A 17,241-nucleotide genomic window follows, 5' to 3' on the forward strand; every position below is an offset into this window, starting at 1 on the left:
GTTGCGCAAATGGTAATGATTTAGAAAGGCCTAAAGATTTCAAGCATTTGTGGGTTCTATGCGAAAATGAAGATTGTTATGGATTAAATTATAAGAAATTTCTTAAGCCAAAAATGAATATTTGTGAATACTGTGGATATCATTTGAAAATGAGTAGTTCAGATAGAATCGAACTTTCGATTGATCCAGGTACTTGGGATCCTATGGATGAAGACATGATCTCTCTGGATCCCATTGAATTTCAGTATGACGAAGATGGTATTGATTATGATCCATTTCAGTCTGACGAAGATGGTATTGATTATGATCCATTTCAGTCTGACGAAGATGGTTCTGACGAAGCTGACGAAGATGGTTCTGACGAAGCTGACGAAGATGGTTCTGACGAAGCTGACGAAGATGGTTCTGACGAAGCTGACGAAGATGGTTCTGACGAAGCTGACGAAGATGGTTCTGACGAAGCTGACGAAGATGGTTCTGACGAAGATGGTATTGATTATGATCCATTTCAGTCTGACCAAGAAGAGCCTTATATGGATGGTATTGATTCTGATCCATTTCAGTATGACGAAGATAAAGTTCAGTATGACGAAGATAAAGTTCAGTATGACAAAGATAAAGTTCAGTTTGACAAAGATAAAGTTCAGTATGACAAAGATAAAGTTCAGTTTAACAAAGATAAAGATGGTATTAATTATGATCCATTTCAGTTTAACAAAGATAAAGATGGTCTTGATTCTGATCCATTTCAGTATGACGAAGATAAAGTTCAGTATGACAAAGATAAAGTTCAGTTTGACAAAGATAAAGTTCAGTTTGACAAAGATAAAGTTCAGTTTGACAAAGATAAAGATAAAGATGGTATTGATTATGATCCATTTCAGTTTGACAAAGATAAAGATGGTATTGATTCTGATCCATTTCAGTATGACGAAGATGGTATTGATTCTTATCCGTTTGAGTATGACGAAGATGGTATTGATTCTGATCCGTTTGAGTATGACGAAGAGCCCTATAAAGATCGTCTTGATTCTTATCAAAGAGAGACAGGATTAACTGAGGCTATTCAAACAGGTACGGGTCAACTAAACGGTATTCCTATAGCAATCGGTGGTTATGGATTTTCAGTTTATGGGGGGTAGTATGGGATCCGCAGTAGGCGAGAAAATCACCCGTTTGATCGAATATGCTACCAATAATTTTTTGCCTCTTATTCTAGTGTGTGCTTCCGGAGGAGCACGCATGCAAGAAGGAAGTTTGAGCTTGATGCAAATGGCTAAAATATCTTCTGCTTTATATGATTATCAATCAAATAAAAAGTTATTTTATGTATCAATTCTTACATCTCCTACTACTGGTGGAGTGACCGCGAGTTTTGGTATGTTGGGGGATATCATTATTGCTGAACCCAATGCCTATATTGCATTTGCGGGTAAAAGAGTAATTGAGCAAACATTGAATATAACAGTACCTGAAGGTTCACAGGAGGCTGAATATTTATTCCATAAGGGTTTATTCGATCCAATCGTACCACGTAATCCTTTAAAGGGTGTTCTGAGTGAGTTATTTCAGTTCCACGGTTTTTTTCCTTTGAATCAAAATTCAATCAAGTAGAGTCTTAAGTTAAATTATTTTCTTTGTAGTGAAAAGGCAGTTAGTTAGTTTATCAGAATCAAAGTCAAAGCCCGCATAATGGGCTTTGACTTTGTGACATAAAATGGAATTGTCGAAAAACGAATTTTATCTTGCTCTATTGCGTATGTTTATATAATTCAAATATAGAAAAAATATAAATATAGAGTTTTGCATCTTTCTATATCTCCCGAGAATTCTATTTTTACTAAAAATCCCTGTTCTTGGATCGGATTCTAACGAATCGAATCTTTCGACAATTTGTAATAAACTCTTTCTCAATTTGTAATAAACTCTTTCTTTATTAAATTCAAATTAGAAATTAAAATTAGAAGACAAGAACAATAGAATAATAATAATAAGAAAAGTAGGAATAAAGTAAGATAATAAAGAAAGTGGATTATCTTATCATACACCTATTTTATTTCATTTAGAAAGATGGGCAAGTCCCTTTATTTAATTCTACATTCCTTGCACTTATTAGATAAGATATATATATTAGATATATATACTCGCTTAGATATACTTAGTATTTAGATATACTTAGTATTTAGATATACTTAGTATAATATTTAGATATACTTAGTATTTAGATATACTTAGTATAATATTTAGATATACTTAGTATTTCGATATACTTAGTATAATATTTAGATATACTTAGTATAATATACGAATTATAATATAATTATTATAAGATATATTTATAACTAACTTTATAACTAACAATATAACAATAACAGGTACGAATATTAAATTGAGGTACCCATTTTATGACAATTCCCTCTATTTTTGTGCCTTTAGTAGGCCTAGTATTTCCGGCAATTGCAATGGCTTCTTTATCTTTGTATGTTCAAAAAACTAAGATTTTTTAGATTCGATGGGGCCAAGGCCAAGACCAAATCTTATCTATTTTTTTTTTCACGACTTAGATGCCACGGATATCTATTTAGTAGAATATTGTATAACATCCATCCGGCTTCCCCGAACATAAATGAAAAAGCTCCTCTTATGCATACGTAAACATGATATAGGGGTAAATGAATTATAGCAAGTGGATCGGTACCGGACGAATGTATGAAATTAAAGTCTATATATCTAGTAGATCTGTATAGGGGATCATATAAAGGGGATGATTTTAGATCTAAGCAATTTGATGAATTACTTCTAAAAGTTCATATCAAAATAGCACTAGTTGATGAGAGTTACTTCGGAAACAAAAAAAGTAAAGTCAAATTTTTTTGCTTATTTTCTCAATTCCAATAAAATGCAACTGGATCTAGTATGTATGAGTTGGCGATCAGAATCTATATGGATAGAATTTATAGTGGGGTCTCGAAAAACAAGCAATTTCTGCTGGGCCTTTATTCTTTTTTTTGGTTCATTAGGGTTTTTATTAGTTGGAACTTCTAGTTATCTTGGTAGGAATTTGATATCTTTATTTCCGTCTCAGCAAATAGTTTTTTTTCCACAAGGAATCGTGATGTCTTTCTATGGGATCGCGGGTCTCTTTATTAGTTCCTATTTGTGGTGCACGATTTTTTGGAATGTAGGTAGTGGTTATGATCGATTCGATAGAAAAGAGGGAATAGTATGTATTTTTCGTTGGGGTTTTCCTGGAAAAAATCGTCGCATCTTTCTACGATTCCTTATGAAAGATATTCAGTCCATCAGAATAGAAGTTAAAGAGGGTATTTATGCTCGGCGTGTCCTTTATATGGAAATCAGAGGCCAGGGGGCCGTTCCCTTGACTCGTACTGATGAGAATTTGACTCCACGAGAAATTGAGCAAAAAGCTGCTGAATTGGCCTATTTTTTGCGTGTACCGATTGAAGTCTTTTGAAATGAATTGCAGAATAAATGCTTTCTCGGCAGGAGGAAAAAACTCAAGACAAGAAGCCTCTTTTTTCTATAGCAGAACTAAACTGAAGTTTCTTAAGAATGCCCACTCGAACCAAAGAAGACGTATACGGAAGAGTCATAACATAAAACAAAACTGTTTTTTTTTTTTTGTCCACAAAAATTGTTTTTTATGCGTCTGTAAATGTAAAACCACTCAACTTAATTCAGTAACAAAACAAGCAAGAAATCGAAATAATGGATTCATCTCATATATCAAAGTATTTCGAAATATTTAACTTTTTATTTTCAATATTTGGAGTTGATACGTTAGATACAGATAGATTATATCTTGTAAATTTTCTCTACTTTCCTTTTGTCAATCAGCCCCTCCCCTTTTATCCTTTCTTTTGTGCTCCTTAAGAACTAAACAAGTAGATTTCTTTCTTATAACATAATGATAAATGTAATGATAACTTTTCTGTCTTTTTTTGTCACTCATTTTTGATCATCATAATATTTTTCATAATTTTTTTTTTTTCAATTATTCCCGGACTCTAGACTATATACAGTCTAGATAACCCGCGAAAATTTTTCGACATATTTGATTGATATCTTGATATAGACAGGGAGCTCCTTCGTCTCAAAATCTGAATAGAATAATCTTTATTATTTGAAGCGGTTCTTTCGGGCAGTTATCGAAAGAGGGCAATTGCTTCGAATTTGATCAATTGAGATATCTGGAAACAATAATATATATATATATTTCATTCGAACATTCGAATTCAAAGTGGATTCTTATTTTCTATTTCTGTACTCTTTTTAGATTCAAGGACTAAGCACTGAATCAAAAAAAAAAAAAACAGAGAATAGATTCATGGGCCCCTACCTTATAATTTATCTTATAATTTATAATATAATGAAAGTCATGCTTGATAGAAAGATTAGATCACATAAAGTCAACGAATGAGGTGGGTTCATTAACAATTCACAGATGAAAAAATGGCAAAAAAGAAAGCATTCACTCCCCTTCTATATTTTGCATCTATAGTATTTTTGCCCTGGTGGATCTCTCTCTCATTTAATAAAAGTCTGAAATCTTGGATTACTAATTGGTGGAATACTAGGCAATCCGAAACTTTTTTGAATGATATTCAAGAAAAAAGTATTCTAGAACAATTCATAGAAGTAGAGGAACTCCTCCTGTTGGACGAAATGATAAAAGAATACCCGGAAACACATCTACAAAAACTTCGTATAGGAATCCACAAAGAAACGATCCAATTGATCAAGATGCACAATGAGGATCGTATCCATACGATTTTGCACTTCTCGACAAATCTAATCTGTTTCGTTATTCTAAGTGGTTATTCTATTTTGGGTAATGAAGAACTTGTTATTCTTAACTCTTGGGTTCAAGAATTCCTATATAATTTAAGCGACACAATAAAAGCTTTTTCTATTCTTTTATTAACTGAGTTCTGTGTCGGATTCCATTCGCACCACGGTTGGGAACTAATGATTGGCTATATCTACAAAGATTTTGGATTTGCTCATAATGATCAAATTATATCTGTTCTTGCTTGTACCCTTCCAGTCATTCTAGATACAATTTTTAAATATTCGATCTTTCGTTATTTAAATCATGTATCGCCGTCACTTGTAGTTATTTATCATTCACTGACTGACTGAAAAATGATTCACGGATTCAATTAGAATCTTTCTTACTTTGTATATAAGCAAAGAATGCAAAGTCGTACTTACTTTACTCTTTCTACCCATCAGGGGAATACAATTCCTCCTCTATTTCAGTAAATTTTTTTTTTTTTCAGTAAAAGTAAATAGCAGAATCGTGGATAGGGAACTATACTAGTGACCTACCTAATTTTATTGTAGAAATTTTCGGGATCAATGATTGTACCATGCAAACTAGAAATACTTTTTCTTGGATAAAGGAGGAGATTACTCGATCCATTTCCGTATCGCTCATGATCTATATAATAACCGGGGCATCCATTTCAAATGCATATCCCATTTTTGCGCAGCAGGGGTATGAAAATCCACGAGAAGCAACTGGGCGTATTGTATGTGCCAATTGCCATTTAGCTAATAAACCCGTGGATATTGAGGTTCCACAAGCGGTACTTCCTGATACTGTATTTGAAGCGGTTGTTAGAATTCCTTATGATATGCAACTGAAACAAGTTCTTGCTAATGGTAAGAAAGGGGCTTTGAATGTGGGTGCTGTTCTTATTTTACCGGAGGGGTTTGAGTTAGCCCCACCTGATCGTATTTCGCCCGAGATGAAAGAAAAGATAGGCAATCTGTCTTTTCAGAACTACCGCCCCACTCAGAAAAATATTCTTGTGATAGGTCCTGTTCCTGGTCAAAAATATAGTGAAATCACCTTTCCTATTCTTTCCCCAGACCCTGCTAGTAATAAGGATGTTCATTTCTTAAAATATCCCATATACGTAGGCGGAAATAGGGGAAGGGGTCAGATTTATCCCGACGGGAACAAAAGTAACAATACAATTTATAATGCTACGGCAACAGGTATAGTAAGCAAAATCATACGAAAAGAAAAAGGGGGGTACGAAATAACCATAACGGATGCATTGGATGGACATCAAGTGGTTGATATTATCCCCCCAGGACCAGAACTTCTTGTTTCAGAGGGTGAATCTATCAAACTTGATCAACCATTAACAAGTAATCCTAATGTGGGTGGATTTGGTCAGGGGGATGCAGAAATAGTACTTCAAGATCCACTACGTGTCCAAGGCCTTTTGTTCTTCTTGGCATCTATTGTTTTTGCACAAATCTTTTTGGTTCTTAAAAAGAAACAATTTGAAAAGGTTCAAGTGTCCGAAATGAATTTCTAGATCCGTGGATTTATCAACATCAAATTTGTAAAAAAGAACAAATTCTTCCTGGCAATTAGGTTAGGTATGATGAAAAAAGTATGAAAAGTCTTTTGCTTGTTTATATTCTTTCTCTAGGAATTACTTTTACCGCATTCAAAATCTGTATATTGTGAAGAAGACTATTTGTCTTTACCCCTTCTTTTCTTTTTTCAATCTAAATGGGAGGGGTGTAATTATATCCCTATTGTCAGATTGAAATGTCACAGAATGGGTTTTGTTTTCTAAATTCAATTTGATTAGATACTAAACATAAGATAAGTAAGCGGAGAATAGAAAGGAAGGATAAATGAGGGGAACAAATAATTACAGGGAGTATTCTTCGTCTTCCTAGCCTTCGGCACAAGAAAAGGATGTGTAAAATTCCTTTTCTTGTGTCGAAATAATAACAATTCCGGATCCCATTCGTCAAAGATTTCTATTCTTAGTTTATATTTTTCCAGATTTTTCAGAACCCTTTATTTTTTTAGATTTACTTATAATAGATAATAGATTATAATAGATAATAGAATAAGTAATAAAGTAATCGAATAAGTAATAAGGATAATATAATAAGTATAAAATAAGTATAAATAAGTATAAAATAAGTATAAGTATAAATAAGTATAATATAATATAATAAGTAATGGACAACCAAAAAAAAGAGAAGGAATCCTTTTTTTTATAAATATAAAATAGAAGCAAGGCGATGAACTTATAAAAAAATTTCAAACTTTGATGAAATACTAAAATAAATAGAGTAAGGTTAGACTAGTCTAGAAAGGGTTTGCTTGATATCTGGTCGACAGAAAAAAAAAAGAAATATTAAAATTAAATATTAAAATATTAAAATTAAATATTAAAAAAAATTAAATATTAAAATTAAATATATATTGTGATTGTGTCATCCAGGAAAAGGAAATTGAGTGATTCCTTTTTTTCTTCTAACCTTGAAAGTATCGATAGATACTATCGAAGAACAGATGCTATGAATCAATTAATCGAGTTCATTTTTCAAAAACATCATCGGAAAAAGTGATCTATTTGTTGTCATTTATATTTATACGAACAAAATATTATGATCATTAAGAATTCAACGGGACCCCTCCTCGCGAATCAGACAAAGAAAGAGGAGGCGGGCCCCGTTGAGTTCTTACACTTTCATGCCTATAACTTAGTTCATCCCATTATTACATATTACAGGGACGAACCCAATCCAGAATATGAACCATAAAAGAAAATACCTATTAAACCGATCACAGGAATACCAGTTACCGTACCTATTATCCAAAGAGGAATCCTTCCAGTAGTATCGGCCATTTATCCCGCTTCCCTCCACATTTCATCAAGTGGTCATGCTAAAGACATAAACAGTCATAGATAATTATGAGATGCAATCCTTCCGAATGGGATAAGAGAATTCCTACTATTATTTAGTATTCTACTACTCTTTTTTTCTTAATTGAAGAAATAATTGGAAAATAAAACAGCAAGTACAAAAATGAGTAATAACCCCCAGTAGAGACTGGTACGATTCAATTCAACATTTTGTTCGTTCGGGTTTGATTGTGTCATAGCTCTATAATTAATTCGGATTAGGTTTATCGTTGGATGAACTGCATTGCTGATATTGACCCCAAAAAAGAAACGGTAGGTACAGCTAGTCCGTGAACAGCCAACCATCGCACTGTAAAAATTGGATAGGTTCGATCTATGGTCATTGGGTCCTCCTAAAAAGATCTACTAAATTCATCGAGTTGTTCCAAAGAATCAAAACGGCCGGTTATTAATGGAATTCCTTGTCGGCTCTCTGTAAAATACTCGTTTGGACGAGGGCTTCCAAACACATCATAAGCTAAACCTGTGCTGACGAATAACCAACCCGCAATGAATAGGGAAGGTATAGTAATACTATGAATGATCCAGTATCGAATACTGGTAATAATATCAGCAAAAGAACGTTCTCCTGTGCTTCCAGACATGCTGAGCTCCGCATATTCTTGTAGGGGATCGATTCCGTAAAAGATGAGATCAGTAAACGGAAATTCACTGAAATTCAATCTTTGTGAGATCGTCAATATTGTACCAAAGGTATTTTTAGAGTATACCGAATCAGTATAGCTATCCTTCTTCTGACACAGCAACGCAATTTCAAACAGTATATCGACATGAAGTGCTAGATAATTTCTTTCTTCTTCTTGCTTGTCGATGTATAACCACGTATCATGCGATAGAAAATTCCTCAAATTCCTGGAATATAATATAGGGGATTCTATTATTGGTTTGGGGCTAGAAACGGAAGATCAGGTAACCCGTGAATCCAACAAGTTTATAATAATTCATGAAGGAAATTATCATATTTCCGCAAGTCAATTAGATGCGAAATCTAAAAATTGACTTTTTTTCGTAATTGCATAAGAGGTTTTGTTTTTTGTTGTAAGCCCTCCTTTTTTTATTTTAAGGAATTGCTTAGTCGTCTAGTAACAAGTAAGAGTAGTCGATAGTATTAGATATAGATAAAAAAAAGAGCAAGGAATAAAAAAAAAATTCTACTAATCAATATTTGTGAGGCGGCCTTTCTTGTATTCTTGTATTAGATCCAAAGGTTTTTTCTTGACCTAACTACAAAGATGATGAATCTATTTCTTTTTCTTTTCTACTCTTGTCCTGCCGCTCTATTTTTGTGAATACCGTTTAGAATGATTGATGAATCAAAAAATTTCAATTGAACTTATTCTTTCAATTGGTATTTTTGCTTATCCCCGTCTCTTTTAAAAATTGAAACTTAGGTAAGTGCTTTATAAACATATGTATAAAAAGAACATATTTCATTTAGCTCCTTCATGCCTACTCTAACTAGTTATTTCGGTTTTTTACTAGCGGCTTTAACTATAACCTCAGCTCTATTTATTGGTCTGAGTAAGATACGACTTATTTGAAAATTAATTGAATGAACGAACAATTAATAAAAACAAAGTTTTCTGTCCTATTCCATATATTCTATAGTTCCTTACCGTGTTAATTATCAATTATTAGTTATTGATATTCATGGGCAATAGAGATTAATATTTAGGGATAGATATTACCTTTCTTTTTCTCCTTTCAAATAAATTGAAATGATTGAAGTTTTTCTATTTGGAATCGTCTTAGGTCTAATTCCTATTACTTTGGCTGGATTATTCGTAACCGCATATTTACAATACATACGTGGTGATCAGTTGGACCTTTGATTAATTAACATCTCTTTTTTTGACTGACCCCTTTAATTTTAATTTAATTAATTTAATTCAAGGAGGTCAAATTCGAATTGCTGTTCAATTTTTTTTTTTTTTTTTTTTTTTTCAGTTCGGTGTAATTTTCGACTTAACAAGAGCGGAATCACGCTCTGTAGGATTTGAACCTACGACATTGGGTTTTGGAGACCCACGTTCTACCGAACTGAACTAAGAGCGCTTTCTTATCATAATAAATAAGACTGTAAAAAAGAGGATTCTTTTATTTTATAACCCCAATACATCGTGCACACCTATACTATCATATATCATATATAATATGAGAAAATGATAGATTATGTATGCTTAATTTTAATCAATCTAAAACTAAAATGGCTCCCTCCTTACTGCTCAAAGGAGAAGTAATAGGTAGGGATGACAGGATTTGAACCCGTGACATTTTGTACCCAAAACAAACGCGCTACCAAGCTGCGCTACATCCCTTTCAATTGGCCTACGATGTTATTGTAGAGAATCCCTGTCTTGTTTTCCACACCCTTATTTCATCTATTGATATACAAAAATTATCTTTCCATTTCCTCTTTTTGGTCTCATATCATATAACAACCATATAATGAATAATAAATGAATCTTTTTGGCGGGAATTCTCAGGCAGAAAGGGACCTATTTTGCTGTTTTAAGAAAAGGAAAATCTTATCTATCGAATCATTGTACATTTAAATTTTAATTTTGAATTAGGAATTCCGGGTACAAATATACAAATACAAGTGGTCTTTAACCACACATACATGTGATTATATATGTATTACCATAATGTATGTAATACGATAAAGAAGGAGGATTTTAAATGCGAGATCTAAAAACATATCTTTCCGTAGCACCGGTACTAAGTACTCTCTGGTTCGGTTCTTTAGCGGGTTTATTGATAGAGATCAATCGTTTCTTCCCGGATGCGTTAACATTCCCTTTTTTTTAATTCTAGTTATTGTCGCGGGACGGGGTGAAAAAGATTAGATCGATATACAATCAAATATCTGTGACTAATCTCTCGCCCCCCCTTGACTTTAGTTGTTTTTAGAATTATAATTATATAAGAAATGAATTCTAATTATATAAGAAATAATTCTATTTAGTTTTTTTAGAATTCTAATTATATAAGAATTATATAAAATAAATAAGGAAGGTAGAACGAAAAAAGTGGATTGAACCTCAACAAAACTTGGGTTCAAGCTCCAATTAAATTACTAGTAGAGCGAAAAGAGAAATGTGGCTGGAACAACAGTATCCTACAAGATACTTAAAGAAAATACCGTACTGTGATTCTAAATCGAGTTAGAAATCATTGTATTACTTATTTACTATTAGTATAATACATATTGATTTACTATATTGATTGCAATTGATTGCAACGAAATCTTTCAGGATTTGGTTTTGAGTTAGCAACTTTTATTTATTTATTTTCATTCCTTTCTTCTTCACTTTTGATCGGAAAATAGAAGAGTTGGGTGAATTAAAAACTCAAAGGGGGTTCATGGCCAAGAGTAAAGATGTCCGAGTAACGATTATTTTGGAATGTACCAGTTGTGTTCGAAACGTCGTTAATAAGGAATCAACGGGCATTTCCAGGTATATTACTCAAAAAAATCGACACAATACGCCTAGTCGATTGGAATTGAAGAAATTCTGTTCCTATTGTTACAAACATACAATTCACGGGGAGATAAAGAAATAAATCGAATCAAGTACTCGTATGTCAACCCTTCCCGAGAATATGAGAAAATAGGACATTAGGTATTTAGGTAACATTAGGTATTTAGTATGAGAAAATAGGACATTAGGTATTCAGGTATAATAATATATATTATATAATATATTAAGTAATATTAAGTATATAATTAGTTAGATATAATATATAACTAATATATAACAAATATTTTATTTATATATTAGTCTATATTTGTATTTCCTTGTCTATTCCACGCTTTCTTTTTAAAGTGAAGTTTTTAGTTTTAAATTATTCGATATGCACGTTAATAAATTTTTAACCTTTTTAACCTGGTATATGATTGTATCAATATTCTTTTATTTTTTTTTATTCTATTTTTTATTTAGTTCTTATTTTTTTAATAAATTTTTTTCTTTATTCTCGAGTCAATTATTTATTTTTTTAGTTTACCGTCTTCGAATGATTTTTAGTTTACAGTCTTCGAATGATTAGGAGTTGGATTTTCATTGATTAGGAATTAGATTTTTAATATCACTAACTATTTTTTTTTTTATTTTCTATTCGTGCATAATGATTATTTTAATATTGTTAATTTTAATATTGTTGTTAATTTTAATATTGTTAATATTGTATTATTTATTATATTGTATGATTTATTCATTACTATATTTTTTAGTTATTACTATATTTTGTATTTATTACTATATTTCATTATTTATTTCTTATTTTATTAATTATTTATTATTTTCGTGTCGGTTCTATATATATTTATAAATTATATTTATTTATTATTTATGTATTATCACAGTTATAGATATTTATTTAAATTATATTTATATATTAAATATATTAAAATATTAAATTATATTTATATTTTATATATTAAATATATTAAAATATGAAATTATATTTATATATATTTATAAATTATATTTATTTATTATTTATGTATTATCACAGTTATAGATATTTATTTAAATTATATTTATATATTAAATATATTAAAATATTAAATTATATTTATATTTTATATATTAAATATATTAAAATATGAAATTATATTTATATATTAAATATATTAAAATATGAAATTATATTTATATATTAAATATATTAAAATATGAAATTATATTTATATATTAAATATATTAAAATATGAAATTATATTTATATATTAAATATATTAAAATATGAAATTATATTTAAATAAATATCTATAAATAATATAATAATAAAATAAACTAATAAAATAAACAAATAAATAATAAATAAATAATTAAAATAAACTAATAAAATAAACAAATAAATAAGAAATAAATAATAAATAAATAATACAATAATAAAAAAAAACAAAGCAAATCGTATTTATTCTATTAATTCTATAATTTGAATTTGATCCGATCAAAATAGGATTTTAGAAAAGGATAGGATAGGATTATTTTTAGAAATAAGGAATAAAGAAATGATGGATAAATACAAGCGATCTTTTCGTAGGCGTTTGCCCCCGATCCAATCGGGGGATCGAATTGATTATAGAAACATGAGTTTAATTAGTCGATTTATTAGTGAACAAGGAAAAATCTTATCTAGGCGAGTAAATAGATTGACTTTAAAACAACAACGATTAATTACTATTGCTATAAAACAAGCTCGTATTTTATCTTCGTTACCCTTTATTAATAATGAGAAACGATTTGAAAGAAGGGAGTCGACCGCTAGAACTAGAACCAGAAATGAGAAACGATTTGAAAGAAGAGAGTCGACCGCTAGAACTACTGCTCTTAGAACCAGAAATAAATAGGCTTACCCTTCAATTGACTCAAAATTATCAAACGTAGACTGATGCTTTATTCAAAAAATCTGATAATCAAAATTGTCGTGTCGTAAGAAAAAAGAAATAAATAAAAGAATCGAATCGGGTTGGGGAAGAAAAATAAATTTTTTTTTTTTTTATTGAGCGTCTTCGCTCATCTTGTTTTCTTGTTTTGATGACCTTATCAGAATTTTTTTATCATATTAATTTCTACTCTACCTCCCTCGAGTTCATTCTCGAGGGAACCCCATTTCATTTAAAGCATTTCGGTGGATTCCTTCCGATCTCCTTATTTTATAATCTCGTTGGAAATCATATAAAGACAATTCCTATTTGAGATAGCTATTTGTGCAAGTATTTTACGATTAAGAAGCAACTGTTTCTTGTACCGATTTTTTATTAATCTACTATAATTATAGGATACCCCCATTCCTCGAATTCCTGCATTTATTCGAGTGATCCACAAACGACGAAAATATCTTTTTTTCCTATCTCTATCCCGATCAGCCGAAACCAAAGCTCTTACTCTTTGTCTCCGAGCTATATATCCCTCTTTCATTCTGGTCATTGAATAAAAGAAATTTTGATGAATAACTAATTCTTTCTTTCAGTTATTCTTTTCTAGTCTATTAATAACAAAACGGATTCTTCCAATGTATAAAATAAAAATTCCAATGGCTTTTGCTACTATAACCGTCCCGCCCACGATTTTTCCTTTTTTCTAGGCATTTCATTTCGCCTTGAAATAAGAAATTGTATTGATACTAGGTATCAAAAAAAGCATATTAACTAAAATAAAGGAGTAAATAGAAATGGATAAATAAATAGTGGGTTCCATCGTTTCTATGGTTACTTCTTAAACGGTGAGGTCCCCTCTATACACCGGAGCTCATTCCTTCATTTAACATTTAATTGGTAACTTGTACAGTTCACACTCTTCGGCTCTACTCATAAATTTTTCAGTAATAGATCTTTCACAACGAGATCTATCTTATACAGTAACGGTATGTAATTAGGAGGATTAATTGGGTAGCTGACCCTGTTAGTCCGTTCTTTGCAAGAGTCGAAGCATAATCTTTTTGCTTTTTAAATAGGATTTTCCCCGCTTAATGGATAAGCATTTGCTACCAATGGGGAATTTTTAAAAAATTCCAAGATTGGATTTGCGCCAATGGAAACCATAAATTTCATACACAATAGAAGGATATGGTAGATCTATCTTTTTTAGATAGTGAACGGAAGAACCCCATTCTATTCACTGGTACTGATCGTTGATACTGAAAAATTGTTTCCTTTTTCTCAGCCCATGATCTGAACAAGTCGCACATACACCCTAGTACATCTTCCTCGGCGCTGAGGACATCCCCGAAGAGCAGGGGCTTTCGTGACATTTCTAATTGGCTGTCTTGCATTTCTAATAAGTTGTTTAATAGTTGGCATGCTGAATCATATACAATCATATACATAATAGACTGGTTTAGATCGATCCTAACCAGATGATTATGAATTACTTCTTTTTCTCTTTAATAGATTAATAAAATATTAATCTATTAAAGAGAAAAAGAAGGAAAGGAATAAGAGGGATTAAATCAATCTAAATCAAAATTAAATGGTGTTCCATTGTCGTCAAATGGTGGTCTTCCATTGCCATTGTCGTCAAATGGTGGTCTTCCATTGCCATTGTCGTCAAATGGTGGTCTTCCATTGCCATTGTCGTCAAATGGTGGTCTTCCATTGCCATTGTCGTCAAATGGTGGTCTTCCATTGCCATTGTCGTCAAATGGTGGTCTTCCATTGCCATTGTCGTCAAATGGTGGTCTTCCATTGCCATTGTCGTCAAATGGTGGTCTTCCATTGCCATTGTCGTCAAATGGTGGTCTTCCATTGCCATTGTCGTTAACTAGTCTCCATTTTTTATTCACTATAGGTTTGTTATTCACTATAGGTTTGTTATTCACTATAGGTTTGTTATTCACTATAGGTTTTTCATTCACTATAGGTTTTTCATTCACTATAGGTTTTTCATTCACTATAGGTTTTTCATTCACTATAGGTTTGTTATTCACTATAGGTTTTTCATTCACTATAGGTTTTTCATTCACTATAGGTTTTTCATTCACTATAGGTTTTTCATTCACTATAGGTCTCGATTCTGTACGCACTATATGATCCACAATTCCATGATCTTTGGCTTCTTTTGCTGACATAAAATTATCTCTTTCCATGTCTTTGTTTATAACCCATCGGGGCTGGCCCGTTCTTTGTACATAAGCCTCTATGATGTCTTCTTGCATTTTCATTACTTCGTCTGTTTCCATGACCCAGTCTTTGAAGCCATCATCCTTAAGCATACTAATAGGTTGATGGATCATTACCCTGATGATATAACATACTTCTAACTCACATAATGAGGCGAGAAGAATAGCTATAGAATTGAACAACCGTACAGGCATTTTTTGCGCATTGCATACGGCTTTACAATTGCATACGGCTTTACAATGGAATTCTCTTTTTTCTTTCATCGAAAAAAAGAGAAAATATAGAGTCTATTAGACCCAGATTAATAAATAATCCAATTACCATCCTTCTTTTTCTTTTTTTTTCGGAAAAGTTTAAAAATACTATGATGGCTCCGTTGCTTTATATATTTATTTCGTCTGTGATTCAGCAATCCCAAAGTTTCTTTTTTTTTTGGAAAAAAAAAAAAGAAAGAAAAAAAATAGTCTTTTTTTTTTTCGTACTCTTTCATAACATAAATATTGTTAATAGCCTCTGGTAGGAAAAGAAAAAAAGTTTGTGACGCCTGAGATGGGCCCACGATAGCTAAGATCAAATTGGAAATGCCCCTTCTCTCATACTACTCTTTCGATACATAATCTAATATTTTTTTTTGAAAAAAAAAAAAAGAAATAAAAAAAAAATTTCATATCGAATTCAAAGTGCCATGCTATTATTACTTACTAATTCATATTTCATATGGCGAAGGCATAGTCTTCTTTTTTCTTTCCATCAATAATAAAAAAAAAAAACTCATTGGCGCCGAGCGTGAGGGAATGCTCTGCGTTTGGTAATTTCTCCTCCGACCAAGAGAAAAGCTGCGATTGAAGCGGTCAATCCCATGGCTAGTGTATGCACATCTGGTTCCACTGCTTGCATAGTATCAAAAAGAGATAATCCAGATACTATCCCTCCGCCAGGAGAGTTTATAAAAAAAAACAGGTCTCGGCTATTACTCTCTATACTGAGATAGATCATAATACCCGCAAGTTGATTCGAGGTCTGGATATCAAGCTCTTTGCCCAAAAAAAGCAATCTTTCTCGATAAATTCGGTTGATTAGGATAAAATTGTATCCCTTAGTAGCCGTACAGGCACCTTTTGATGCATACGGTTCAACAAAAATTGCGAAAAAAAATCAATGTGTAGATTCCAGCCATCCTTTGTTTTTTCTAGTCGGACCTTTCTAACTTCTAATTTCTAATGAAGGGGCTTTTTCTTACATTTTTTAAATAAAATGAAATTTAAAATTAAATTAAAGAAAGATGAGTTTTGGCCCGTTTTCCTATAATATAGAAAAAATTCGCTAAACTTATTGCACAAACTTTTCATTGATCCATTTTTTTTTCATTGCGATTCAATCCAAATCACGATGTCATTTTCTTGTTCCTGAATGGGGTTCGTCAATTTTTTATTCAATTTTTTTAGGTTTATGCTCTACTCCGAGTAAAGATCTGCCCGATTTTTATTTGCACATATAGGACAAATGACCCAATACCACGTCTTTTTGCTATGATTTCATTTCCTTTTTTTATTTTAATTTAATTCCTTTTTCTTTCATGTTTTTCGCCAAATATTCAACGTATTTCCCATATTATTCGATTGATTAACAGTTTGAAATCGCTCTTATTTATAATTAAAAAAAAAAAGAAAAATTATGATTATGATATAGGTGGTAATCATAAATATATTACCAATTGGGTTTTTTCTAAACGGAGCCTGGATACTTCATTTTATCAGTCCAACCAAGCCAACCATAAATCATTCTAATTGAAAATATTAATCTGGATACACCCCCATGAAATGGATCTCTAATTGC

At 31.5% G+C, this 17,241-nt stretch overlaps 1 non-coding gene across 1 annotated transcript; it reads right to left on the reverse strand.

Annotated features, from left to right (window-relative positions):
- Positions 1-9,753: 9,753 nt before the first annotated feature.
- Positions 9,754-9,827, reverse strand: TRNAW-CCA (transfer RNA tryptophan (anticodon CCA)). The gene has a single exon. It is a non-coding gene; the product is annotated as a tRNA-Trp (tRNA).
- Between the last annotated feature and the right edge of the window lie 7,414 nt (positions 9,828-17,241).

This window comes from Durio zibethinus, unplaced genomic scaffold (genome assembly GCF_047325235.1).
Source record: "Durio zibethinus cultivar Kanyao isolate XHJ-2024 unplaced genomic scaffold, ASM4732523v1 HiC_scaffold_2, whole genome shotgun sequence".
In the NCBI taxonomy this organism is placed as follows: domain Eukaryota; kingdom Viridiplantae; phylum Streptophyta; class Magnoliopsida; order Malvales; family Malvaceae; genus Durio; species Durio zibethinus.